Genomic DNA, 27,863 nt, shown 5'->3' on the forward strand with positions numbered 1-27,863 from the left:
TGTAATCACAAGATGCCTTACGTGTTGTCATTTCAATATATAAGCAGCTCAATCTTCTGGATATGAAACATGCATTTCCTTCTTATAATGCGGCAGGTAGGCAATTTCAGGAAGGTACGCAAAGGAGGGGGACCACGTTCTCGAAATAGCCTCATTTCCAAACTCCCCACAGGAGTCTGGGCTAGTGGGGCCGCCCCCACAGCAAACCCATCCCGCCGAAGCTCTTCGGACCAGCTCTCGGTCACGAGACCAGTCGTCGAGCGCCAGGGAGCATCCGGGGAACGGCAACCTGCCCCAGGTTGGAGAAAAGCATTTGTCCCTTCATGCGGTCTTGCCTAGATGGATGTTCCCGGAGCGGGTCTGGAATTACACGCCATTTGGAAGCATCAGATCTTGCAATCACACCAAACCTCTCCAGAATGAGAGAAATCAAAGCGTAGCCTGCATCTGGATCAAGTAAGAGCATTCATCTCACTAACCACATAAACCACATTCCCCACATCCCGACACATGGCATAAGCCACCTTCCTCTTTCTGCAGCTCCTGGCGTTTGCAACAGGAGATGTGTCCTACCATCAAGGGTGGGACGAGCAGTGCAGGAAACTTGGGCGTCTCTCCTCGGTAGTCTACCAGCCCATGATCCTATCCAGCTCACCAAACAGAGGCTCATAAATCTGTTGGTCTTTAAAGGCACCTCAGCCCCACTGCTGGGCTCCGACTGCAGACTTAACAGGGTCCCGACGCCTCTGGAATTCCACCTATGATCAACCGCCTCACTCTAGCCAACTTTCAGAGGCCAAAGGAAGCCGAAAATAAATCACTGCCCTAAATGGAAGCATCTGGGACCGTTCTGCACATTTTGAGGCAGGGAGGCCATTAAAAAATAAAACATGAGACATGCAAACTCGTGGGAGGAAGGGATTTGGGCTCATACAATCTGAAGTGCTAGTCTAGTTTTGGGAAACCATTTTGGTGATCAGGCAAAACAGCTGGTGGACCAGAGGAACCCTCTGACACATGGCCAGATCAATATCCTCGAATGATGGGCCCGTTTGGCACCACAGCAAAACTGGCTGGGTCTGGCTCTGAGGACAGCAGAGGTGAAACCCAGCCATGACGTTTGACCAGGAACTGCAAGATACAGAGGTGAGAAAAAGGTGGTGCTAGGGCAAACAGATCTCTTTTGCTAAGTAAGGGAGCACTGCTTCTAAATATGGGTTGAGCATATTTTCTAGATTGAGTCTCAAAGAATAACATTCACCCTGGCAAATTTACTCTTCACAGTTGTAACAATGAGAGATATTTTTTTTGTGAAGTACAGCACCTGTTTTGTAATCCCAGTGGGTCCAGGATTAAAAAGCAAACAAACAAAACAGTTGTGTGTGGGTGTTGTGGGCAGGCTTTCTGAACTCAAAGAGAATTCTGGTTTAATGCCTAGGATCAGGATTAGGGTAAAATGTGCACCTCTTCCCGGAGCGGGTCTCATTCAGGTTGCACATGGAAAAAAAATACTTGTTTGGTTCTTTTCCAAAAGCTACCACCATCTCCATTTCATTATATCTGATGATGGTGTAAAAATGCAGGGATCATCATAGCAAGAAAGAACAGCTTGGCCACAGGGGCCAGAAGTTTAAATGGGTGTCAGGAATCAAAGTGGGGAGAGTAAACAAGTAAGCTTCTCCCCAGTTCCCAGCTTGGCAGAGCAAAAAGAGAGCCATAAAAAGCTGAAGAAAGCCAGGGCTGCAGCCCACCTGTCACTGAAGAGGAAAGCTAAGGAGCTGTAGCTCAGCGTTGCAGGAGAAAGCTGGCAAAGCAGAACGGAGGAGGGTTTATTAAATCTCCCTCACCACGCAGTGATTCTGCCCTGCCAGAGACCGACACACCTTGGTGAAAGGCAGCGAAACCAACAGGTTTGGGAGGGGAACAGCAAAGAGAGGGAAGGGGGATTTTCTCAGCAAAGGAATGAAACGGCTTTTTGAAAGACCGAACGGAAGCAAGGAAAAAGAAGGAGAAGGCAGGTGTAGATCTGTCATCCTTTTGGGGGGAGGCAGGTGGAGGGAAGGGAAGATTCAACCTTCAGACTATGACCGACTCATCGGTAACAAAGGTACAGTATGCTGAGACGGATGCTGGAAGTGAGGCGGATGTGCCAGGTCCAATGCACCTGGAAGCCAAGCCAGAGCAGGTTGGGTCATCCCTTAGCTGGACCACAGGTCCTAGAGACCTCCTGGCCCTAGAAGACCCCAGATTCTTCCAGAAAAATAATCCACCGTGAAACCCTGGAGAGCATCTACTGCCAGCCAGAGTTGACCACGGATGAACGAGCTAGACCAGTAGACTCAGCAGAAGGCATTTCCCTATATTACTGGGAGGCCGAGTTGTGGATTATCTAATATGAGGAATGCCGGGTAAGGAGGATGGGAGAGGCAATCCCACACATCTCGGGTTGGGAGGGGCTGCCCTAATGTCGACGCACGACAGGTCAACAGCTCCCAGGAGCGCTTTTTTACCGTAGCAGGTGAAAAACATGAGCCAGGGATGTCAAACACCGTGATCCCTCTCAACCTTCACCATCAATGAGTAGAGGAGGCTGTACTTAACTCAGGCTGAACTCGGTAAATTACAGGGAAGAATATTCATGCTTCCTGTAATAAAAACATTAACTGTGCATCCATTTACCAGCGTAAGTGCAAAGGTTTCTCGGTTTCTGTTTCATCCTTCCGATCTCAAACCTTTTCCTCTTCAGCTAGGATTCCTCCCTCGTAATGACTTTTAGTTCCTTTGGGGTTTTATTCTGTGAACCAATCTGGGCAATTTATTCAGAATGGCTGTGCTTTGCGTCGCAACGCTCCGCGGTGGCCTGTCCTGATTCACAGGGCAAGCTGGGGCTTCCCAAAAGAAGTTGTGTCCTTAAACTCTGAAAAGTTCCTCTTTTTTTTAAAAAAAATGGCAGCTCTCTAAACCTGACATTAAAATTCCATCGGGGCCTTCTCAGTAGCTGCCCCCAGGCCTTGGCATGCACTGCCCCTAAGATGCCAGGTTGGTCCCCATCGCCAGTCAAAGACCTCCATTTTCTTGAAGGCTTTTAAGCAATAAATGTGTGTGGAGGAGGGTAGAAAATGCTTTATTAATGAAATTTAAATATTTTAATGGTTTTTAAAAAATACTTCAAATCTTGGTTTTAATACTAACTAATATTTAATTGTTTTTAATATAGTTTTTCTACAGTATTTCACATCTGTTAGCCTTGCATAGCTTTAATTTCTGTGAGCCCCTATGGGGAGAAAGCTGGCAAATAAAATAATATGAATGAATGAATGAATGAATGAATGAATGAATGAATGAATGAATGAATGAATGAATGAATGAATGAATGAATGAATGAATGAATGAATGAATGAATGAATGAGTTTCATATTCTCCATGTCATGGTATTTAAATACTATTTAGGATTTTTAACATCAGTATGAACAGCAAAATGCAACAAAATGAAAAAAAAAATACCAACAACATATTAAAACAGCAATAATCTAATAAAAACAAGTGCTGCAGATAAGCCATTAAATAGAGGCCATAAAGGTGGCTGGTGGCTTACAAGGAAAAGCCACCCAATGGGATGCTAACTCACCCTGCTAGGTACATGCAGATCCATTCTTATTTTCTCTGCAAAAATACCATATATTAGGGGGGGAAAAGAAAGGAAAAGCAAGGGGAGGGAAGCAGACTCAATAATTTAAAAGTGCAATAAAATATAAATAGGGCAATGAAAAATATTGGACATCATTTTCTGCATAAGGTGACCAGCTCTCCAGATAGATAACCATGTAAGACTGACGTGTCTGTGTCCTGCATTAAACACGCGGACCTGTAAGAGCCTCTCTGTACACTGAAGAAGAGGGATTTATCTCTGTGCAATTTTGGTGCAGCCACTGACAAGGCCCCGTCCCGTGTCCCCATAAGTTGCATCACCAACACAGAAAGACACCAGAAAAGGATTTCTCTGACCTGCTCTATCCATGGAACCCTCTCTCCTATCTTCTCTGTCAGTTGAGCTAAACCTCCATGTTCAGGAGAAGTATGCCATCTGAACATTGTGTGTTGGAGTCACTAAGGGGGGGGGCAGGGAAGCTGTTGCCCCCCACAGCCTGCTCAGGGCCTGGGAAAATGTTCACAATTCTCAGAACCGCTCAGACAGTACGGCCAAATAGCCCTTAGTTGGCTGGGGAATTCTGGGATTTGTCGTGTGAAAAAAATAAGCGAGCTGTGTGATGCATTTTCCCAGATCCATGTAGCAGTTGGTTGTTGGAAGAAACAAGCTGCGTCTCAAAGGACAGATTTGAATAAACAGCTTCCAAGGACTCGCTTCTATTATCTCTCCAAAAATAACCTCCATTAGCAGAAGGAGAAGGTGAGGAGGCCGCTGGTGGTTGGAAGAAGCTTGGCGAGTCTCCTCTTTAGTTTTCAAACCAGGGGATTAGAATTGCATCCACCCCGCCAGCTGCCTTTGGTTGGTCCGAGGGGGATTAATGTCACAAAAAGATACGAAAGACAGTTTGGGTGCCTCCCGAGGCAAGAGAGAGACAGGATTAGGGACCCTGAAGCTTAGGATTCATTAGTTTCATAGTAAATCTGCTCTCGATCCTAACTAGCAACTGTTGATAGCCTTCACCTCCATGAATTCTTCACTCATGCCTATGGATTGGGGGGGGGGGTTCGTTAATCCAAAACGCTAAGTGAAATAAATCAAAATATCACAAGCGCAACCTCAATGTGACCAATTAGGGCTGTTCTAGGTGGAACACCCCTCTCTCAACTTGCTAGGCCACAAAGTAGCACAGAGATTTTTTTTTCTTTTGAAAAACAACAATTCTTTGGGTTGCTGTAGGTTTTTCGGGCTGTTTGGTCATGTTCTGGAGGTTTTTCTTCCTAACGTTTCGAGACTGGCGAAACATTGGGAAGAAAAACCTCCAGAACATGACCAAACAGCCCGAAAAACTTACAACGACCATAGATCCCAGCCATAAAATACAACAATTCATTTCTCTTTAAAGAAAACCATTCCCTTTTATGAAGTCTTAAAAGAAATTCAAAAGATATTTAAGAATTCCACTTCCGAGAGCCTCGGATCAGGATGCCATCATCAGAAATCAATTTCAAGCAGCAGTTACCTTAATGCTAAACTCCTTTCCCTGGAACAGAGAGATAATGGAAATAAACCCTGCTTTGGGGAAGAAAGCAATGATACGGAAGGTCACAGAAAATGCCACTGTACTAAGCGTGTCAAGAGGAACACCGCGTGGATGGCAGAAATAATACCAACACCATCCATGTGTCCAAGCAGGTACATTCGGGGGCGGCAGCGGACGGGGGGGGGAGAGAATGCTCTGCCTGAAAGAGGCCTTTAAAACCCACAAACGTCTCCTTAAAGTAGCAAATGTAACACACCCTAAACATGTTGGTGTATTCACCACAGTCCCGGGAGTCCATGGGAACTTCTGGGAAGCCCAGGGACTTTGGCTGCAGACCCAGAGTCTGGGGGTTTGATTCCCCACTGTGTCTCCTTGACAGGGACTGGACGCCATGATCCATAGGATCCCCTTCCAGCTCTGCAGTTCTAAGATCATCATCATCATCAGTTTCTTTCATTTTCCCTTGAGGTTTTTGTTAGACCTTGACTGAGTCCGTTAAGTGGGAAAGGCTGTTGTTGTTTTTCTCCCCCCCCTCCCTTTCTCCTGCAACTTCTTCCTAAATTGCCTCGCTTTTTGTCAGAACGTTGATAGCAATGCGAAGAGCTGAACGTTAGAAGGCAGCAAACTGTCATCTTGATGGGGGAGAAAGCAAGCCGTGGGTTCGTTTGTGAGCTAAATTAGATCTTCCTGACGGGGAGGGACAGCTGAGAAACATCTCGTCAGAAAGCCAGATACTTTCCTGTACAACATGGCAAGTGTGTGTGTGTGTGTGTGTGTGTGTGTGTGTGTGTGTGTGTGTGTGTGTGTGTGTGTGTGTGTGTGTGTGTGTGTGTGTGTGTGTGTGTGTGTGTGTGTGTGTGTGTGTGTGTGTGTGTGTGTGTGTGTGTGTGTGTGTGTGTGTGTGTGTGTGTGTGTGTGTGTGTGTGGTGCTGGAAGGAGGGAAAACGAGTCACGGCAATAATTGGTGCAAGGCCTGAGATGTTTGCCAGCGTCACAGAAATAAAATAACATTGAGACCGTGAAGTCCATTCCTGGCTGCCGATAAGCCTTTAGCCTAGAAGCAAATTACTAATTTTGTGGTCAAACAACACTGCCCCAAATATAGCTTTACTCACAAGGGATTCGGCCAACACGGCTCACCCCCTAACCAGCATTTCGGCAACTTTCGTCTGGAAATCTGGCAGTCTTCCCACTGGGGACATTTTCTGCAGTTGCCAATTTTTTAAAACCCAGAAGAAGGCATGTGATTTTTTTTGGCAAGGAGGGTTTGCCTCGACCCACAGGGTCCCTTCCAGCTCCGCAGGTCTGAGATCATTATTGTAAGAGTTGCTGGTTGGGTGGCCTATGAAGCTTAAGGCTGGCAATTTCCTTTGGGGAGATTGAAGCACCGCCTCGAGATCTGTGAAGATGCTACTCCCAGGTGGGCCCGTTCCTTTGCTGGGGCTCTGCAAGGGTCCCAACCTCCACTTTGCTTCACCTTCTGTTCTGCACAACGGGCCGGCCACGGCCTTTCGGAAAGGACACTAGCAAGCTGTGAACAAGGACCTCAAAAAGCTGCTTTGGTGGGACTAAAATTCCCCCCCCCCACCTCGTCTAGCCAATAGGGCCACTGACCCATCGGGGTGCTACGGTCCCCAAAATCAACTTTCCCAAGCTCAGGGTACATAGGCAGTAGCTGTCTCCTAAGGGTGCTCCCCAGGATCTGACATTCAAAGGTAGACTGCCATTGAACATGGAGTTCTACATGCCCTGCACCAAGAAAGCCATCATTTTCTCTTCCACGGATCATTCCAGGCTGGAATTCCAGGCTCACCTGCAGTTTTGATGGAAGCAAGTCTACAGAGATGGCTTTGGTGCACAGAACAGTCATTGGACATGGAATAATTTTTTAAGAAAGCTTTCCCTGCCTTTCTTATAAGAGCCTCAGAAAGCTGGCGTCTCAGTGTACATCTTCCTGGTGAAAGTACACAGAGAGAGAGAGAGAGAGCATAAAGAGCAGAGTTCAACCCCTTCCTTTTTTTTGATCTGTGAATGCCCTGGAGGCACCGCTATTTTTAGTAGGGGATTCAATTTTTTTTTTTAAAAAAAAAACATTCATTTGAAATCTGTTTTAATTTGTTTTGACTAGTAACGTTCTTAACATTGTTCAGATTTACTTGCAGAATACATCTTAATTGGGAGTTTAAACATATGTATTTTTTAGCTGTTTTAGCTGTTGCATGCCGCCCCATGAGAGAAAGGCAAGATGTAAATAAAGAAAACAAATCAACTCTTCAGAGAAGCCCACAAAAAAAGTTAGCAGAACCCATTACGTGGTGGTGGTGTGTCTGTGTTACATACCTCAAGTTGCTTCTGACTTAGGGTGATATTAATAGGGTTTTTAAGTTGCATAAGATATTTAAGGATGGGTTTTGCCATAGCTACCCTCCCGGGAGTTTCCTTGGCTGAGTCGGGCTTTGACCCTTGGTCTCCACTGGCTCTCTGATTTTTCCCCCCTTTCTTTTCAAGCCTTGCCTCTGGATCGTTCTCCTTCCCTCCTGACAAAGACATACACCGATACAGAACTGTAAGGCCTCTAGCAACTTTTATGCCTGTCTCTGTGTCCGTCTCTCCGTCCATTCATGCACAGCTTAAAAATAAATATCTCTAACTATGCCCGTCACCCTGTTTTACCTAAAATGCTTTTAGTGGGGGGGGGGGGTTATCATTTCAAGGAAGCCTTCAAAGCTCCCAGGGCTTGCGGGTTTATTAAGCCCTTCGTCTGCATCCCATTTCCACCCTGCGGGCTGGCATTCAAAGCGGCGCTCGATCGCTGGTGAGGTGATTTTTCTCCTGGCCATCCTGGTTGCCCCTGTTTTAGATCACGCTCCAAAAACAACCTTGTTTACAGTCTGATCAATTTCACGCCGGATTAAAGTCCCCTTTGCAGTGAAATCTGGTGCAGCTCAGAAGACCCCCCACCCCCATGCTAAACTTTGGAAGAAAGCCTCTCATTCCCAAGCCATCTCTGGAAACTAGGAAGAGCTCTCTCGGTTACTTCCAGCGGAGGTTCTCCTTCATTGGGTGGGTTCGTTTGCGTTTAACAGAGGTCGAACGGCCATCTGTTAGGAACGCTTTAGCCCTGGGATTCCTGCGCTGGCAGGTGACATGTCTGGATGACCTTTAGGATCCCTCCCGACTCCATAGTTCTACGCTTCTGCAAATCGCTGAATGAATCAACCTCCCAAGCTGCGGTGACTCAGAACCTGAAGGACTGGTGTGGCGTGGCTTTGTTTTCCTCCTGCGGATCCGACAGGCTTCGCCTTGACAGGACGCGGCTGAAGGCTTCGGGAGGGATTTAGAGCCGTTTAAAAGTCACCCTGACTCCCCATGGCTGCCTCCCTTCGTGTCAAAGAGGCCGCCCTGATCAAGCCCCTGGCAGCGAATCTGAAGAGGTAGAAACGCGGGCGATCAGAGCCCTCCGTCAGCGCGGCTGGCTGCGGCTGTGATGCCCTGTGAATCCTCAATGAAGTTGCCATCTCTATGGAGGGTGGGCTGCTCCCGCTCTGCTCCTCCTGCGTTCTGCGCCTGAATAATGCCTGTCCTCCCACCACTGCCTCTCCAGAGAACTGACAGCTGAATTACATTCATCTTTTCCCCCAAAAGCTTTGGTGTGCGGTGTCGCTCAGAGACAGAGAGAGAGAGAGAGAGCTCTCCCCCACTTGTTTTTACCGGCTGTTCTCCGGAGGGGGTCCTGAGGGGGGAAAAAACAACAATGCAGGGCTTGGTGAATTTCTTTCAGATTACCAGTCCACCTTGCCTGATGGGTGCCCCCATCACACTCCGCTGCAGAACGCTTATGGGATGGAAAGAGACCCTCCAGACTGACAGAGATTGGGGGGGGGGAAATTACTCTCTTTTTTGTAATTAAAATCCCTGGAATCCTTCAGCACTTGGATCTTCCAGGAGCTGTAGTCTAAAAATGTAACATTCCGAAGATTGGAGAACCACAGCAGAAGTCTTACCTGCTGGAATGAAGCCAGAGTGTAACGGCACAGCCCTGAGGGTGGCCACTTCTAGGTCACCATGAAGTGAACAGAAGCTTTCAGAGTTTGCATAGACACAGGCATGAAGGAGCACCAAAGAAGACCCAGCCTTACACAGAATTACATGCGCTAATTTGTACATTCAGGCGCAGGAGAGGGAAAAGAAAGATTTGTTTTTATATTTTTAAAAGTTTGCTGCCCAGGTGGATGCACTCTGCGATGGATAGACACCCTCTTGGTTCAGGATCTCCTCCCTCCTCCCGATTCTCCTTCTCCACATGGGTCATGGACCTCTCTAAATGGAGAATGCCTTCTCTTGGGGAAGAAGGCCACCTGGCTACCCTAGGTGCAATGACCCCAAATCTCTTTAATGTATGAAAAGGATTAGATCATAATCTCCAGAGCTGCGGAGGACCATCAGAGGAAAAAGGAGGACTCAATAAGGCAGCACAGAAGCATGGAAAAAAAAAGATGCCCGTCTCTGGCGGTACCTGTTTGATCCCTGAGCCAGAAGAGGTCAACCACCCGTTCTCTGGGGACGCTCGGCAGATGCTGCTGCTTTCGCAGAAGTTATTTAAACAAGAAGAGTCAACTGTCACTGTGGGAGCTCCTGACCTACAGCGGCAGGGGGTGGCTGCGGCAGGGAGAACGCTCGTACGAAAGGCCGCCATGCGGCAAAACGGCGGCCTAATGTCTCAAATGGCGCATTAAGCACCGGTTACGTCTGGCCTCCTGCCTTTGACAAACGCCACCGACAGAGCAGCGCGTGCGTCTACACACACTCTGAAAGCTTCTGCTCACTGCCCTGGCGAGTCTCTTGAACACGGGTTGCCACAGGAGAGAAATTGTAGATGCTTCCTGCCATCCCCAACAGTAATCTCAGGCTGAGAAGCTGCTCTCTCTCTCTCTCTCTCTCTCTCTGGTGAAAAATGGCACAAGATGGAGGGAACCGATGGAGCCACTGGGCACAGGCATACGGGACCTTGGGCACCCCCAGGTGAGCCCTTATCTCACAAGCCTCATGATCTGGTCGCTGAGGAACTGCGGCCGTACCCCCCCCCCCCAACATGCCCTGAAGGCAGGACCCAGAACAGCTTTCTCCAACTCGAGAGGGTCACCAGGATGAGATGAATCGAAACTCCCTCCAGGCCCCGTTAGGATGCCCAATGGTCACGCCAGTAGAGGATGATGGATGGGGTCTGTAATCCAGTCTATCTGAAGCACATTATTTCCATAGGGAAGACTTCCCTAGAAGGATAGGATGGTGAGAAACAGCAAGCTACGCCTAAAAAGGTACAGCATGATTTGACACCTTAATTTGGGGTCAAATCAGTTTCATGAAATGGACCCCACCCACAACTGTGTTTCGCTGGTTTGTTTTGCTGGTGCATCAACATGTTTTCTGTGGATTAAGTCCAAGCAAACTCAAGGGGGCTCAAGCTGACTAGATAAGGCAGAGGATTGTATGGTTCATGTCTGTTCCTGCATAGAACACGAAACCTTTCAAGCAAAACACATCTTGGGGTTTTTGCAAGACCTTTGTATTCATTTTTTCCCCCTTAAAGATCCATGAACAGAAACAGAAACAAACTCATGGGATGTGAGTGACATGGCCTTGAGCTACATGGCTGCTCCTTCAAGACAGCCCTGCAAAGACACCCAACACCCTGTGGCTCTGTATTTTAGGGGAAGATGGGACGTGTTGACTGGTAGAGAAGTTCAGCCACCATTCCTGGTCTGGTCGCCGAGGAAGCACAGGCAATGCTTATTAGGAACGTCCAAGTTCCCTGGAACCGGAAAGGTATAAAAAGAGCCTTTCCTGGCTCAACTGCAAGACCCGTGTAGACCACTACCCTACTGTGTGTAGTGGCACCTATGTATGCCTTTGGAGCCAACAAGCACAGCTGAAGGGGCCACAGGAGGTTCTGGGAAGAATCTCGGTGCCGTCAGACCAAAAAGCCATCTTTCCCAGCTCAGGGATCAGGGTAAGAAACCAGAATTTAAATATCCTTTCTGCCCAAATAATGTATTGAACCCGGTCCCAGGAGAAGCCAGTGCAAAGGCTCTGAGTCTCCAGATTATTATTAAATGCCAATCCTGGCTTTGCCCATGTGTCTTAATCACCAGCAAACGTCACCTCTTTCATAAATGCTGCCCTGCAATGTATATTTCCAGGAAATGAATCCACTTTGTCTTGACAATGCAGATAAAGCCCTGCAGGGTAGTCATTTTGTGCGCCGGGATTGTGGGCACTTTGCTAAGACTGGTCCAGGAATATACAAAGAACAGTCATTTCCGTAAATGTGAGGCTGGCCTTTCCAGGGGGTGAGAGAGAAGAAGACGGATATCGAGCCCTTGCTGATCAATAGAAGATCCCACATTCCTCAAATACCACCGTGGGGGAAAAAAGGTGTCCATAAATATCTGGGCAGCAGTTGCTTCTCTTAGCAAAACAAACTCTTTATTCACCCCAAAAAGAGTTTTTTCCCCCCCTTAAATATTGTCTTTTAATAATGTAAGCCACCTTGGGTCCTTTTTAAGGAGAAAGGTGGGGTGAAGATATTTTAAATACATTTTTGTCTTCTTTATTTTTCTTCCTGAGAAGGCCATCTAGATTCAAGCATCTTGTCATATTGATCATTTACAGTGAGCTTTAAGGATGTTAAAAAAAAAATGCAGCTGCTGTGTTGACAGTAAACACAAAGAGAGACAAAGAATGCTTCTATTAAGATGATCAGGATGCACAGGCTTATAAACTCTGAACACTGTCTATGTCAAAGGGTTGGCAACAATACCAAGAGCCAGCCACCCCTCGGCTAGGTTGGCAGAATACCAGTTTCTCTCAAGGGGATTTGCCAGAACGAGTTTCCGCAGCAGCTGGATGGGTCCCATCCTCTGAGCGTAAAAGGGGAGAAATCTGACCTGCAGGTTTGTGGGAGTTGTAAGTGATGGAATGTTTCTCTCCACACGCAGAAGACACAGACTTATTCCCCCCGAAGCCTTAGTGGCAGCCCAGACTGTCATAAGCCTTGGCATTTCTCAACGTTGCTGCCTGCTTCACGGCGAACAGGACACACAAAGTCCTTGGGTGGACAGTCCAGTCAAAACCCAACATACTGATTGTTTGCTTGCAATCACGCAGTTCTTGAAAAGATGTTTCCTTACTGTTTCAGGGCAGTTTACATCAGCATGGAAAGAAGAAAATACAAGAGTATTTTTAACAACCGCTGCCGCTCTGTTCGGTGGCCTCCCCAGATGACTGAAGCCAAACCTTGACCCTCTAAGCTCCCCTTCCTTCTTGTTCTCCTCCCCTTTATTCTTTGCTGGTTGGAAAGTTCCCTGTGCCAGCGCATCTCATAAAGAAGGGCCTCCTGCTGACACAGTTTCGTTTGCAAACTGCCCGGCTTGTACGTTGTCATGTTTCTGGCAATTCCCTGCCATTGGACGCAGGAAATAAAATTAAAGCAGAGCAGCTGATGTTCAAGGAGCTGCTCCAGGATCATCAAGCCAAGGAAGCAGTTTATATAAAATGGGGAGGGGGGCAGCTTTGGCACAGATTTGGGGTCCAGAGAATGTCGGAAAGTGCCCCTTGCACCCAAGGCCAGGCCACATTAATGGACACCTCTATGCACCACTATATCCCTTCAAAATCCCATCAGAGTAACTTGTGATAAACAGGCCTGCCTTCAAGTCACTTTGTCTCTTGATTAAAGGAGCGAGGTCTGGTTCCATTCACTGATTCATTTTATAAAATCAAGCAGACAGAACAAATTCATTGAGGAGAAAGTTCAGTCACAGAGAACCTCCAAAAGAAACAGTGTCTCCTCAAGGCAGAAGGAGAAATCTTGGTTTCTTCACCTGGCTCAAGAATTGCTTGGGAGATATGCTACATCAGTACACGTGGCCATTATTGCACTGTTATCTTTGTGGCTCGCTCTCCCTGTTTTATAGCTGGCAATTGGGAGAGGACCGTGAGAGAGAAGCAGAGAAACTGAGCACCATAGTCTGAATGAGATCTCAAGGGCACCAGGAACAATGGCTTGAAGGCCGCCACTTAGTGGCAGGCCTGATCACGTGGATACAATCCACGTGATCAAGGCCACAGTCCTCTGATATGATCAACTCTTCTTCCCACGTGCCCACAGCATCCTCCTGAACCAGCAGCCTTATGCATCTCAGCGTCCTTAACCTCTGACCGCACGGCCTAATTGCATACAGAACTGGTTCTCTTCAGCTATTGTTTCCGGCTTGTTTGGAACGTAGCTTCTTCTTCTTCTTCCCCGGCTCAGAGCAGAAGATCCATCACAGATCATTGAAACACAAGGTGTGAAGCATAAGCATTGAACGTGAGGGCAAGTAAGCAGGGCAAGGATAGCCTAAGAGGGTGCTTGGGAAATATGCTAGATCTGTGCATACAGTTGTTATTGTGGCCCCGGCGCTATTCAAGCTGACCTTGAGAACAGAAGGGATTGTGAATATTCTCTAAGACAGTTCAACACAACAAGAGGCGGGGGCAACTGGGAATTGCTACTGGTTAAGGAAAGCGTGAGACCTGGAGCATCAGGAGGGTGCAGTACAGCCCTTAAAAGATCCGAGACGTAGAGATGGAGGGCAGAAATCATGGGTTTATCCACAAACACACCCCTAAAGGCTGTGTCTCTTCTCCGTTTTCTGCATTCTCTCTCATTCCCCACCTGAAATGATTCCCTCACAGCAGGCAGGTCCAATTCTCATTCCACCCATCCTTCTGTGATTATTTCTGGCCACCAGATGCCCAGCGGAAGCAGAACTAACAAGCTCATTTCCTCCCAGTCCCTTCACCTTCCCGCCCCCTCCCTCTCCTCGCAGCCTAAATAACCACCAAACAAAACAGGCAAATCAGGTTTGTTTAGAACAACATGGCCAATTACAAAAACAAATCTCCCTCTTCCTTAAATCGTTAGGCACATTAAGTTGGTGACTAATTCCCTAAAATTCTCATCTGTTCAAGAAATGACATATTATAAGCCCGGGAAACGGCATGCTGGGAAGAAAATGCATTTAGGGTGATACATCCTCATACTGTATTTCAGAAACGGGTTAAACAATGCCTTATTTAATGTATCCGGATTATTTTCGTAAAGAAAAGAAAACCCCAGCAAATTATATTATCGGAGAAAAAGCAAACCCTGCTTTAGGGAAAATTAAACTCAAACGCTGGAATTTCCTCCTGATCAACATCAGCAATTGGGAATGTTTGATCTTTTTCTTTTTTAAGCAGATGATTGACAACAGAGATGCCACTTCCAAAATGGAGATACACCAATCTCGGAGATAATATATGCTGTCTCTGTGAGAGGCAGCAAGCGAACAAAGAGGCTGGCTGCCATCCAAAGCACAGTTAGGCATTCTTCAGCTCCACCGCAATCAATGAGCATTAAACATACATAACAAGGCTTTGCCTTGGCTGCTGTTTCCTGGAGTCCTGCCATGAGTCCCGGGCCTCCTCTCTTACCCTGGCCGAGGGAAGGGACCAGGCTGGGAGAGCTTATGGGAGGCCAAAGTCCCCCCTCCCCCAGGCTGTGTGTCCTGACCTTCACCCAACATGCTGGGTTCTATGGCAAGGGGCAAACTGTTTGGTAGCAGAGCCCCTGGGGCCACACTTTGCAGGTGCAATCCTGGCAACGCCTCAAACCAAAGGCTCAGGTGACCTTGGCCGAGGAAGAACCCCCATTTTCCATCTGAACTTTACAGGAGCTTGCCCGTGCTCTGAACCTCTTTGGGGGAAAAAAGATTAAGCGCCCTGCACAGCTCCCTTAAAAAGGCCAGGCTAAAACCCAGAGTGGATTCACTAACGACGCCAACAATACAAAGCCCATCATCCCCAGGGAGCATCTGAAGGACAGCAAGTTCTGGAAAGCAAGTGCATGCAAGGGTCTGAATCCAATTGGGAGTCTCAATCAGAGGAGGACCCCGGGAAGCACTGGAATGTCCGTAAGTGCTCTTTGCTGTCCTTCTGCAAGCAGGCGAAGACCTTTCTCTTCAGGCAAGCCTTTCCCGGAGTGGCTGGCTGCCTGAATGCAGTTCTTAAATGGGTGGTTGGAGCCTGGACTGCTTTGAAGGTGTTTTTGGTATTGCTATGTGTGTGTGTGTGTTTTTTTTTTTTAGTATAAAAGGATGTTTGATCCTTTCTAGCATTTGTATACTCACTATTAGCTTTAATGTTGCCTTTTAATGATCTAAGCCACTCTGGGTCCTTTTAAGGAGAATGGCAGGGCTAAGTAAGTAAGTAAGTAAGTAAGTAAGTAAGTAAGTAAGTAAGTAAGTAAGTAAGTAAGTAAGTAAGTAAGTAAGTAAGTAAGTAAGTAAGTAAGTAAGTAAGTAAGTAAGTAAGTGTTGATGCACCATCCATCAATGGATTTCAGTGGACCTTTCTAGGTGGGATCAGCAAGTGGATTAGCCCATTGTCTCTCATTAAAAGGAAGAATTCTCTCTAGCAGAATTTTTCAGAATCTCCAGCTGGGCACATGAGGGCCAACCGGCAAGGACTGAGCAGCATTAGCAGGATGAGAAATGAAAGTAAATCACAGCTTGGAAATGCTACGTTTCCCAAAATCCCCTAGCTGGTACTTCTATCAGTTTCCAAGCTGTTTCTAAAGAAGTACACAATATGGAGCAAAGACACCAGAAACAGAAACGTGGAACGAGCGATGCCACCTGGATTAAATAATTTAAAATAATCAGAGTATCCCTAGTAAGCCCTATAGTTCGGGTGGCCAAGTCAACAGCACCCCATTCACTGAAATGTTTGGGACAAAGATATAGGCCAGACTTTGGGGTGTCAAGAAGACACACCAGCCAACACTTAGAGGATCAGTGATAAATTTAATGACCGATACATGATCTCCAGTAGCAGCATCTTCTCTACAGTATGCAAAGTACTTTTTAAAAAGAAAACAGGATTGTGCTTATCAGTGCGTTTCCATGGCATGTCCTGAAACCAGAAGCCATAAGTTTGCCAGGACAACACCATCATTCAAGCAAGCAATTTAAATAATTTCAAACCATTTAAAACAATTCAACCACCAAAATAAAAATTGGATAGACCGAAAACCAAGCCATGATTCGAAGAGCCCACAGATGCTCAAGGGAGGAAAGCCAGGATTTAACCCAGCTGGCGCAAGTATCTGCATGCTAGTCCAGATCCACACCCCTTCTGACAAACACAACTTTCTCGTTCTATACTTTCTCCCAACCAAATCCCAAATGGCACAATGGCTGTGAACATCCTGGGCATAAAGATGGAGGTGGCAATTTCCTTTCCTGAGGCCACCTTCCCTGGCAAGGGGGGGTTGCCTTCAGCTTTGAGCCCCACCCCCTTGGCGTAAAGATAGAATTCAGAGGAGCCCAGTGGAGGATTTCAACAATGACATTGGAGAAAAGGTTAAACAGAGTTAAGCTGATGTGCTAAACCTTACAGGAAAAGGGATTAAGGATGGATATAATATCAGTTTTTAATATCTGGGAGTCTATTGCAGAAAGGAGGGCTCAGAGTAATACCAAGGATACCTGCTAAGAGATTAGAAATGAAGAAAACCAGAGGCTAGGAAACTGAGTTTTGGAAAGAAACAGGGGTTATATTGACTCTGCTACTATCCTGTGCACAGAGATGCCCGGGGTGGTCATGTTATTGACCTGACACTAAGATTTCAGGCTGGGCTAGCACAAACTGATTCAATGGGATCCAGATGAAACATGAGGCATGAGAGTATCATGCAGTTATACCAGTGTGAGACCATCTTAACTACCCCCGACTCTATCCTAAGAAATCTATGTACTAGTTTGAAGAGGTGCTTCGGATTCTCTGCCAGAGAATTCTAAATTAGTGGTTCCAAATCTCGGAGCCCCAGATATTTCTGGATGACAAGAGGCCTTGACTCCTGGAAGGAAGTCCAAGGACATCTGATTGTATCTGGAGAACTCCCCTGAACTACAGCACAGGATTCTAAGTATCTCAATAAAATACAAACCCCATCATTTCCCAAGAAACAGCAAGGACAGCTAAAGTGGTGTCAACTGACATGGTCAGTGTGGTGCAGGCAACACCTTCCCCCAAATTTTGTGGTTTTGCCCAGCAGAACCTCAGACCTGCTCTTCCAATATGCAGATGCTTGGGCACAAGCCAGGTTTTGTTTTGTTTTGCTAGTAAGGGGAAAAATACAGGAGGGAATAATAATAATAATAAATCTCCTAGTGATATGTATTTTTCCAGTGGGGTGTCTCAATGTGTCAGGATATCCTTTTTGTGAAGGATGAGAATATTTGGGTATTCATTCCATCTTTAATTCAAAGATCTCAAACAGCCCCCAGCTGCTGTTGTACACATTAATGCATCTAATTAATTCACTTTGTTCATTTGTAGGAAGCAACCCGCCCACAGGAAGAAGGGGCCAATGCAGAAAAAAGCAAGCACTCCAGTCTTTTAGAGTTGAATGAAAAGAAGGTTAAAGAAAACAAACCCTAAAATTATACTTTCGTAAGCCTCTCATCTTTGTTCCCGAGACATCCACTTCTTCTGACAGTACAAATTATGATGCAACATACTTTTTCGTTTGTTTGTTTATGCATTTAGGTTGTCTAACATGATTGCAGTTTTGCAAAAACTAACCTTGCTCCTGGGCTAATTCAGTTTTACGCAAGCTTTTTGAAGTCACCAGGAAGAGTGCAGAAAGAAACAGAGCATCTGCAGGAGAATGTAGGGTGTTTTCGGCAAAGCCAGAGGAATAAAGACATAAACCAACAACCCATTTTTTAAAAAACAAAACAAAACTTTTCAGGAATGCCAGTTATGCAAGTCAATGGTATATCATAAGAGCCACACAGACAGGGAGGTTAATTAGAAGTTGCAAGGAGTCAAAAGCAATAAAAGCTAATGAAGTCTTTAATCAGCTAAACGCTGCTGCAGCCACCACTTAGCAGAAATCCTGTTTGAGGAAATCAGCTCAAACAGATAGTAAGGAAATGTGGAGCCCTCACCGCTCCAAAGGCAGGCCAAAATAATTGCTCTGATAGCTCTGTTCTTCCACTTCAAAAAAACAGATTTCTCCATCGCTCACAAGGATGCGCCGTGTTGCATATTCAATCCTGCTTTTCTCCCAGAGGTTTCTCTCTGGCTCAGAATGTAAACTGCCCTTATTTGTATATATAGGGGGTATGTCTGACTGAGTACCTGAGTACACAGAAAGGACGGCTGGATGCCCTGGAGACTCCGTAGGGGGCTTTAAAAAGCATGCTCAACATCGTCCCTGGCGTAATTAAAAAAAAAAAACCCCAAACCCAGATACCCTTTGTCTCCCATAAGTACTCAGGCAATCTGGAGGACTACATTTCCCATTCTCCCTGGTGACTAAGGTTTTGCCATTTCAGCATTGCAGGAGCAAGGGGAAAGCACGACGCTCTGATGGTCACCAGCCTTGAGTAGACCTGGGGTTAGAGGAAGGGGTGAAGCCTAGAGGGCTCCCAACTCATCTCGCATTGCCTTTCCTGAGAGTCCAAGACAAAAACCTGAGGCCAGACCCTTTCGTGGGGCAGGGCAGGCAAGAGTTCGGAAAGGGGAGGTTGCCCGTCCCTTGGCCTCCGCTGCCCGGGGCTGTCACAACAAGAAGGCTCTCAACTCGCGATGCTGGTGCTTCACTCCCTACCTTCACAGGTAGGGAGTGAAGCACCATTGTTTTTCTGTGGAACTCATTGCCTCATGGGTGCCACATTAAAAGGGGATTGGATAAATTCATACAGGGTAGGGTCATCCTTGCCTACTAGCCAGAATGGCAATGCATCATCTCCAGTAACAGAGGTAGGATGCCCCCCCCTTCATCTATAAGATTTTGGAGAGCACAACATGGAGGGCACAATTGTTGGCAGGCCCCATGGAAGCAACGAACTGACCATCTTGGGAAGAGGGCGTTGAACCAGGGAGACTTCAGCCTCATTGTACAGGACTTGCCTTGTGTTAAGCCACAATGGTGGCTTAACTTTCCGTTTTTTGGATCACAATTCCCAGAATCCATCAGCCAATGTGACACGAGTGATACAGCTAATGGATTGTGGGAGCTTCCCCCAAGGGCTGGAGATGGGAGATACATTTTGGAGACTGTCTTTCTGGAGGGTTACGGTCAGCTACTTCAACTGAATGATTATACAGAATGTACTTCCACTCGCTTTTCTAACACCAATATGCCAGTTAGCTGTTTTTGTTGTTGAACTGTATTTATTGAATGAATGATCGCTGTACTGAATAGCAATTATATAATGAACAGCCAGCACATTTATTCAGGAGATTAATACTGCATCTGTATTACAAGGTGCCTCTTTCCTGGTGTTGCTGTTATTTATTCTGCTGCAAATTGCTTTGGCAGAATTTTGTTCGACAAAAAAATGAATACATGAGGTTAAATATGAATAAAAGGAACTGACTGACTGATTGGTTGCCCTTTTTATGACCTGGGTTGCATCTTAAAGCAGCTTTCCTCAAGCAGATGTAGAGGACTGCGACTCCCATCAATCCCCCTGCAACTGGCCACTGGGGGTTATGGGAGTTGTAGTCCGACTCAGTTGGGAAACAGTGAGTTAGAGAAGGCTGCTCTAGGGCGACTGGAATAAAAACCAGATCAGCTTTCGACACAGAAGAAGGGAGCCATCCATTTCTGCTCCAGTTTAACTTTGCATGTCTTCATTCATAAATCCGTTCCCTCCTTTTTTAAAAAAAACTCACATTATAGATTTCGGGGGGGGGGGGGGGAGAACAAACCTTGCCTGAAAATTCAAACAGAGAAATGTATTTTTGAACTTTTTAAAAAAAGCGTAACATCTACTGTAAAGGATAATCCTGTTCTGATGGGTGTATTTATCCACCAAGAGTGGATAAAGTCACACAGCACCAGCGTTTTGCCACGATGGCCTTCCTCAGTCACCCTTCGGCTGGTTGACAAGGAGGTGCAAGAGTCAGTTTATTTCACCCTAGACCAATTTAGCTCTTTGTGGGTGGAGGGGATGAGGCAATGCAAAAACCCTTCTCCTTCCGCCTCCATGAGGCAGCGAAGTGCTTCATGCTGCTCTTGGCCCAAGCAGCGAACAACGACGACGGCAATCCTTCCACACCAGTGGACGAACATTATGCGGAAAGAAAGCTTGCCGAGAATGCCAATTCTACAAGTTGGGGGAGGCTTCTGCTTTTTTTCTTTTCTTTTGTGCATGAACTCTTTAAGGTTTAGAAAGGAAGCATCTTTATCTTTTTAAAACCAGAAGCCAGTCCCATGTTTGTTGTGCTTTACTTCTCAAAACAAAAGGGTGGGGGTTTTCACAAAGATGATTTAGCGCAAATTACACAGATGCAGATGGGAAAATAATAAGGATAAAGCCTTCTCTCTCTCTCTCTCTCTCTCTCTCTAGCCCGGAGGTCAGAGATCTCTCAAGGATGAAAAATCCCTCTTCAAGGTGTCAGGTTGAGCCAGTCATAAATGGAGGCGAATAACGAATTTAGCAATTTTTATAGACCCTCGTTCCTGTCTATGTGCAATGCATAGCGCTGCTTGTCCCTGTTGGATGATCAAGCAATCTAGATGAAAATTTCAAAGGGGAAGGGCCTGCAACACAAACTAACTTGTTTCCCTCAGCTGCAAAGAGGAAATTCTCACCTGCCTCCAATGTTTAACCTGTACCACAAACTCCAGACCTCTTCCCCCCCCCCCCAGCAGACTAACTCCTGTGCTAATTCTTGATTGGTTCTTTAATTGCAACAAACAGGAAAAGTGATCAGCCTGGCTATATCAGCCTCCCTGTTTAAGCTCTAATCCATTTCGAAAAGCTTAAGCAAACCCCATAAATATTTAAATTAAATATCAGCCGCATCTGCTCTATGATCTTAATTAAGAATTAAGACCATGTTCTAAAGCGGGGGTACAGAAGGAGAGAATAAATGTGTGGCTGCACGAAGCCGGTTTCATAGCAGAGGCTAAAGCTGGAGAGCTTGGAAGATGCGAGGCCATTGATTGCTACAAGGATTTTAATCTACTGTCACTAGCCGAGTTAAGCTTTCTGTTTGACTTTAAAGTCTCAAGAGAACCCTCGTACAGAGATCTATCTATGAATAAGCTGCCAGAGGGGTGGGAGGGGGAACAGCAAGAGAGTGTCTTTGCAAAATGAAAAGGGGAAAATAAACTTTGCTCGGCTCCCAGGCTCTCATCTTTACGCCCGCTTCGTTGAATCCCACCCTGCTTTTAACAAAAGTTGGTACTCCTGAGTCAAGTCCCCACTGCGTGCTTTTTCAGCAGCCTGATTTTGCACGAAGGAGGATTCTCACCTTAGCAAGAGAAAGAGAGACCGACGTTTACATGCTGTCTTCCTCATTTTGGAGGGAGAGAGCAAGGCAGCCTGTAAACACCCACCGCTTCAAACTCAAAAACAGAAATGTTTAGCTGTAAGATCTAAGGGTCAGATCCTGGCCAGGCTAGGATGATCGATGTTCCAACTCATTCAGAGGGTACCAGCATGGGGAAAGGTGTTTTAGGGCAGTGGTTCCCAACCTTGGGTAACCCAGATGTTCTTGGACTGCAACTCCCAGGAACCTCGGCCAGCACAGCTGGTGGTGAAGGCTTCTGGGAATTGCAGTCCAAGAGCTCCTGGCTGACCCAAGGTCGGGAACCCTCTGTGTCGTTCTGGAAGCTGAGATTCAGACCCCCCCCCCGCTGGCCCATGAAGTTCACTCACCGACGGTAGCCCAGGTACACGGAATAGACCGCAAGCGAGAGCCTCTGCATTTTCTTGCCTTTTCAGAGTTGGCATAAACCAGGACGTTTTGGGCTTCTTTAGCTGCGCCACCTCCAATCTCATCCCGATGGAACATCCTCATGTCATACGTGCCTGAACGATGTTCTAAAATAGGACCTCAACGTAACCCGGCCACAGGCAGGAAAACACATGAGTGACCAATTATGTGCCCTTTGCCCCAACGGAAGCAAGAGGCATGCTTTAATGAACACAAGTACTATCAAGGCAGATGGGTGCCCTTTAATTCAAGGCATATTAGGCTGGTGTTATTAATGGTGGAATACTGGGAAGGAAAGCTGTGTCGCAAAGACTTCTCTAGAGGGGAACCATTGAGTGATCCCCCCCCCCATCCCCAAATTAAGCTTCGTGTTTTGTTCATCCTCATTCAAAGGGCCTTTCTTGTCTCTACGGATTGCCAGTTCCAACACGGAAAGCCAAAGTCCACCGGCCTGCTCTTTTTCCACCCAGTGTAAACAAATGCTTTTATTTTTGTGTATCCCAAGCTGGCCAAGTGCTGCTGGCATTATGATGATATTATGTCATCCTAAATCATTTAGCCCCCTCCCCCCCCTCCTCCTGCACCACGGCTTCCTCCTCTGGGCCTGACAGCCACGTCCTCTGCAAAGCCAAGAGGGCAGATAAAAGCCCATCCTCTGCGCCCGCCCGAGGAGGAGCATCTCCTTCTCCAAACGGCCTCGGCTTTAATTAGCATCCCAATCGCTTTTTTTCACACATCACTCCCAGGAATTTTCAGCGCCGCCAATCCACTTCTCACTCCAGCGAGAGGGAAGGTTAACAGAAGGATTTCCTCCCACCCCTGGCTTTTAGATTTGCTGCACGGGGCTGTGAGGGGAGGCCTCCATTTACGCGGTGCGGACACAGGCAACGGAGCAAAAGGCTCCGGGAAGGCTCAGCACAACTAACAGGTTAAGCATATCATAAATTAATCCATGATTAATGCTGGTTATGACTGCTGTCACAGCGACGTCCCTCAGCAAAGTCCAAACGCAGAAGCAAATGTGTTGATCTACATTTTGGTTGGCGGAGGGGACACGGAACCACTGAGGCTCAGAGCATCCCTCTCAACCCGGAGTAAGGCTTTTGTGCATCTTACAGCTCTCAATTGCCCCTTCAAGACTCAGCCGCCACAAAAGGCTTTGCACGGTAAGTGGGGCAGCCCAGAAGACAAGCTGGCTGTTGAGATGGCCCATTCACACCTCCAGCCCCCCCCCACCTTCTTCGAGGCAAGCAGCCCAAATTAAAGGGAACAGCGAAGTCTGAGCCGATGGCCCACGAGGGAGGGAGTCATCATCCTCACCAGATCCCCTCATTTTAACCCTCTGAGTTGCGGCTCCGCTGAAAGTATTGTTGTTCCCCATGGACCAGACTGAAGTGGACGCAAGAGTCTGTCATAGGGAACAGCTCAGAGAACAAACGCAAAACTCCTTTGCAATGTCTCCAGAAGAGAAAAAAGGTACAGAAGACGCTTAAGCCCATTTACTCAGAGAACAGTCCAACTGGTAAAGCCAATTTTGGGCAATGAGATAGACCAGAAACGCTGAAATTAACCACCCAAGCACTTTGCATGTAATCTGAACCACCCGAGGATGATTGAGCGGGGTATGTTGTCTTGATCCTTTTTGGCATCTGTATACTGATCGTTTTTAGATTTAAATATTGTCTTTCAACGATGTAAGCCTCCATGGCTCCTTCTTCAGGGGAAAGGCTGGGTGAAAAGATTTTAAATAAATAAATAAATAAATACAATACACACACACAAACCATCCACAACTGGCTGGCTAATTCAGCAATTCTTTCTAAGGGACATAAACATTGGCTCGGGAAGGGGCCACATCATTTCCACCCAATAAGCACATGGTTCTTACTCAAACCCTAGAGAAGAAATACCCGGAAGGAACAGCTGTCATACTATAGCATGACTGCTTTTTAGGAATAAGTCCCGATGGATTTAGCCTGTTGTCCAATGGTGGCCTTTGAATTGTGGTGCTGGAGGAGGCTCTTGAGAATCCCCTGGACTGCAAGGAGAACAAACCTATCCATTCTGAAGGAAGGAAATCAACCCTGAGTGCTCACTGGAAGGACAGATCCTGAAGCTGAGGCTCCAATCCTTTGGCCATCTCATGAGAAGAAAAGAGTCCCTGGAAAAAACCTTGATGTTAGGAAGGTGTGATGGCAAGAGGAGAAGGGGACGACCGAGGATGAGATGGCTGGACAGTGTCTGCGAAGCAACCAACATGAACCTGACACAACTCCGGGAGGCAGTAGAAGACAGGAGGGCCTGGCGTGCTCTGGTCCATGGGGTCACGAAGAGTCGGACACGACTAAACGACTAAACACACACACACACACCAATGGTGGAAAACACTCCTTCCTTTCTCCTATGTTTGTGAGCTTCCTAACAGGCAAGCACTGCTAGTCCCCCCCCCACCTCCTGCCTGCACCGACTTCCATACCCATGAAAAAGAGTTGAGAAATGGCATTAAAATGGTCGAAACAACAACAAAAAAACTTCACACACAAAATTAGGAAACTCTTGTCGCCTCTGCTGTAGTCTTTCCTGTCGCCTACTGCTTGCAAAGTGGGGGTTCGAGAAAACATGCACAACACACCAGCAGCTACTCAGCAGACTCGGGTTTTAATTTCTCGCTGATCACTTCAAGCCTTTGTCTCTCTGAGCCAAGCGCTCTCCTCGGAAAGCCAACTCCTCTCCCCAAATAAATGCACAATTAAATCTTGGAACATTAAAGCCCAAGCATCCCAAGGAGATCTTTCCTCCCGCAGGATATCATGCACCAGTTAAAGATGAGTTGAGAAAAAAAAAATCCTGGGTTATTCACCTCCACTTAAATATATATATAAAATTGAAGACCATTCTTCAAAGGACTCAAATACTGCATAGGCTTAGCTTTGAAAATTGCTCATACACTCAGCTGCGTTAGAAAGGCTTGCTGAATTTATTACGGTAAAACACACTTGCCACAGGAGGTGTACAGATAAAAATGCAACCTGCCTCTTAAAAAGGAACAGGGCATTCCAGTGGAATACCAAAACCTCTTGTTTCTCAACATGGATAACCCTTCTTGTGAATTTTGCAGGCCAGTAAGAAACATCACTGCTAGAACTTTAAACTTGGAAGGGACCCCTGTGATCATTTAGTCCAGCCTGCTGTCATTGCTGTTTGTTATCATCTCCAAACTGGTAATGTGCATCTTCTGAGCATTGAGCAGAGAGAGAGAGAGAGAGAGGTCAGTTCCAACTTATGGCCACCCTTCTCCAGTTTTCCAGGGAGAGCGAACTCAGATGTGGTTTTGCCTTTTATTCTGGGGGCGCCTTGGGATTATGCAGCTGGAATCATGAATGGATAACATGTAACTGGGGAGGGTTGATAGAGTGAAGGTACACAACTTCTGCAGGAGCCGGAGAGTGTGCAGGGGGAATTAATAATGCTGGCCTCCCACATCTGTGTGTGTGTGTGTGTGTGTGTGTGTGTGTGTGTGTGTTTGTGTGTGATGACTTCCCAGCCCTCTCTTTCACAAGAAGAGTCAAACGATTCCTTTGAAATATTTTGCACTTTAGTGAGTATCCACCTTTCTAACATTACACAGAGTTCACCTGTCAGGTGAGACCAAATACCCACGCAGGCAGCTCCTTCTACTAAAGCCCTAAAGGCTTGTCCACACAACTGCTTGGTCCCAAGGTCCCCAGACCCCACCCCCACCCCCACCCCCCCGCTGATGAAGCTCCCCTGGCAGGGCAGCGCTCGGCCCCTGGCCCCGAGACCACCCCAGTGGAAGTGCCGCACTGCGTTCCCTGGAGACCCTTCCAGAATTCTCTCCCACGATTTGCCCGGCCGTAACCATACAAATCTTGCGCCGTAGCCAGCCTGAATCCATTGTGTCTAAGCTTAACCAAGTGAGTGCCTGAACGTCATCAGCGAGATCCTAGTATTACCTCTGCCTGTGCATGGGGTGTGTGTGTGTGCAAGAAGGGGGAGCAGAAGCAGTTCAAATTAAATGGCCCCGACACTATCCTGGTTCCTCAAAAACACACTGAAAATTGTACCCATGTTAGTTGAAATGCAGTTAGCTGGATGATGACTGGACAGCTTGTTGGTTTAGGTCACTGTTGGTTGGGAGTTCGATTCCCCACTGGGCCTCCCTGGGAGAAGACCCCGCCTGGGTGGCCTTGGGCCAGCTGCACAGCTTTCCCAAGACACCCCAGAAGAAGGGAAGGGTCAACCACCTCTGAGTATTCTCTGCCTGGTAAACTCTGAATAGGGCTCGCCGTAAGTTAGAATTGACTTGATGACGCATGATTATTAGCTGCCATTCACCAAAACCAGTCTTCTCTTAAGCAACCTCCCACCCCCATCTTAGTTCAACACGTGTCTTCCTCTTCCCTGGATGCAAAGTCCACGGGACCCCTGAGCTTGGAAACATGACTTTTTTGGACTACAGATCCCAGAATCCCCAGCCCACATGTCGTAGGATCCTAGGTGTTGTAGCCCAGAAAGGTAATAAATGTTTCCAAACTCTGTAGAAGTCAAGCTGAAAAGATGTCCAGTGTACAGTATCATAATCCTGACATCTAAGTCGTGGCTAAGACCTCGATTAAGTTACTTTTGAGATGACCTCTCCCAGTATCCTATGCCTGCTTGAGCATCCTGAAAGTAACTTTTTTCCCCAAGGTTTGAATAGTTTGACCTGGTGGTACATGGCAACCACTTAATGTTCAGGAAGGAATACAACAATTCTGCCACAACAGAAGGAAACACTTTGCTTTCACATTTTGGTGCTAAACTTGAAAACAAACAAACTTGAAAGGAGCTGGAAAGCCTGGCATTTTCAAGGGACAAGCCCTGTTTAAGTACATTCCAGAGAGGGGGCTGGGGCACTTCATGGGTCGCTCCATGGCTTAGGTCTTGGTCTGCCAAGCCAGAGGTTGGGAGCAACGCTCAGAATGCCCAGGGGGATTTCCATCTTTTACCCTCCCATAGACTGGGTCTATTTGTAACAAGCCCGTCCTCTTTGGCAGCCTGCAAAGCATCGTCCACCCAGCTGGGCAAACAGCCCCTTGCATTTCCACAACCCTACTGTTTTTGCTGCGCTCCCTTTGGGTAATTAATCTCCATTCCCTTCCTCGGCTAGCCTGCCTGAGCTGCGGCCTGCATGCTAATTCTCCCAAAGGCAGGGAAGTCTCTCTAAACCCACCCAGCAATGCTCTGCAGCCGGGCGGGCGGGGGTGGGGGTGGGGGCTGAGCAGGAGGCTTAATCTCTTTAATTCACAAAGGCTTCATTGATGAGCGTCATCTTGTCACATCCATGGCTGGTGTGTTCCTTCTTGGTCTAGCTGCTCTCCCTGCAAACTCAGCAACGGGGAAGAGGGGTGTTTTCATCACTAAATCTCACCACGGCAAGCCTTTGTTTAAAATATGATACTTCCTGATAACATCATTATCTGGAAAACCAAGCACTTAAGTCTTATAAGCTGTTGAGGCTCCGCAGGAGATTTCTTAGAGGACGGATAGCCCAGCTTATTTCTGATCCGCATCGCTTCTCTGCTTTCCCCTAAAAGCCCATTTCGTTCTGCTTCTGTGTTCATCCATGAGTTTCTCACTCAGTGTTAAAAGCTTCATGTTTAAATATTTACAGAATCGTTGAGTTGGAAGGGACCCTGAAGGTCATCTAGTCCAACCCACAGCAAAGCAGGAAATCTGAAGCTACAGGATCCCCGACAGGAGGCTATCAGGTCTCTGATGCAAAATGTCCAACAGAGGAAAGTTCATCATCTTCCAAGGTCATGTGTTCCATGGCTGGATAGCTCT

The 27,863-nt window shown here is 46.9% G+C and overlaps 1 protein-coding gene across 2 annotated transcripts in view; it reads right to left on the bottom strand.

Annotated features, from left to right (window-relative positions):
* The window catches only part of HTR2C (5-hydroxytryptamine receptor 2C), a 136,211-nt gene that overhangs the window by 23,380 nt on the left and 84,968 nt on the right, over window positions 1-27,863 (bottom strand). The gene's annotated exons all lie outside the window — the stretch shown is intronic.

This window comes from Pogona vitticeps, chromosome 11, assembly GCF_051106095.1.
Source record: "Pogona vitticeps strain Pit_001003342236 chromosome 11, PviZW2.1, whole genome shotgun sequence".
Lineage (NCBI taxonomy): Eukaryota > Metazoa > Chordata > Lepidosauria > Squamata > Agamidae > Pogona > Pogona vitticeps.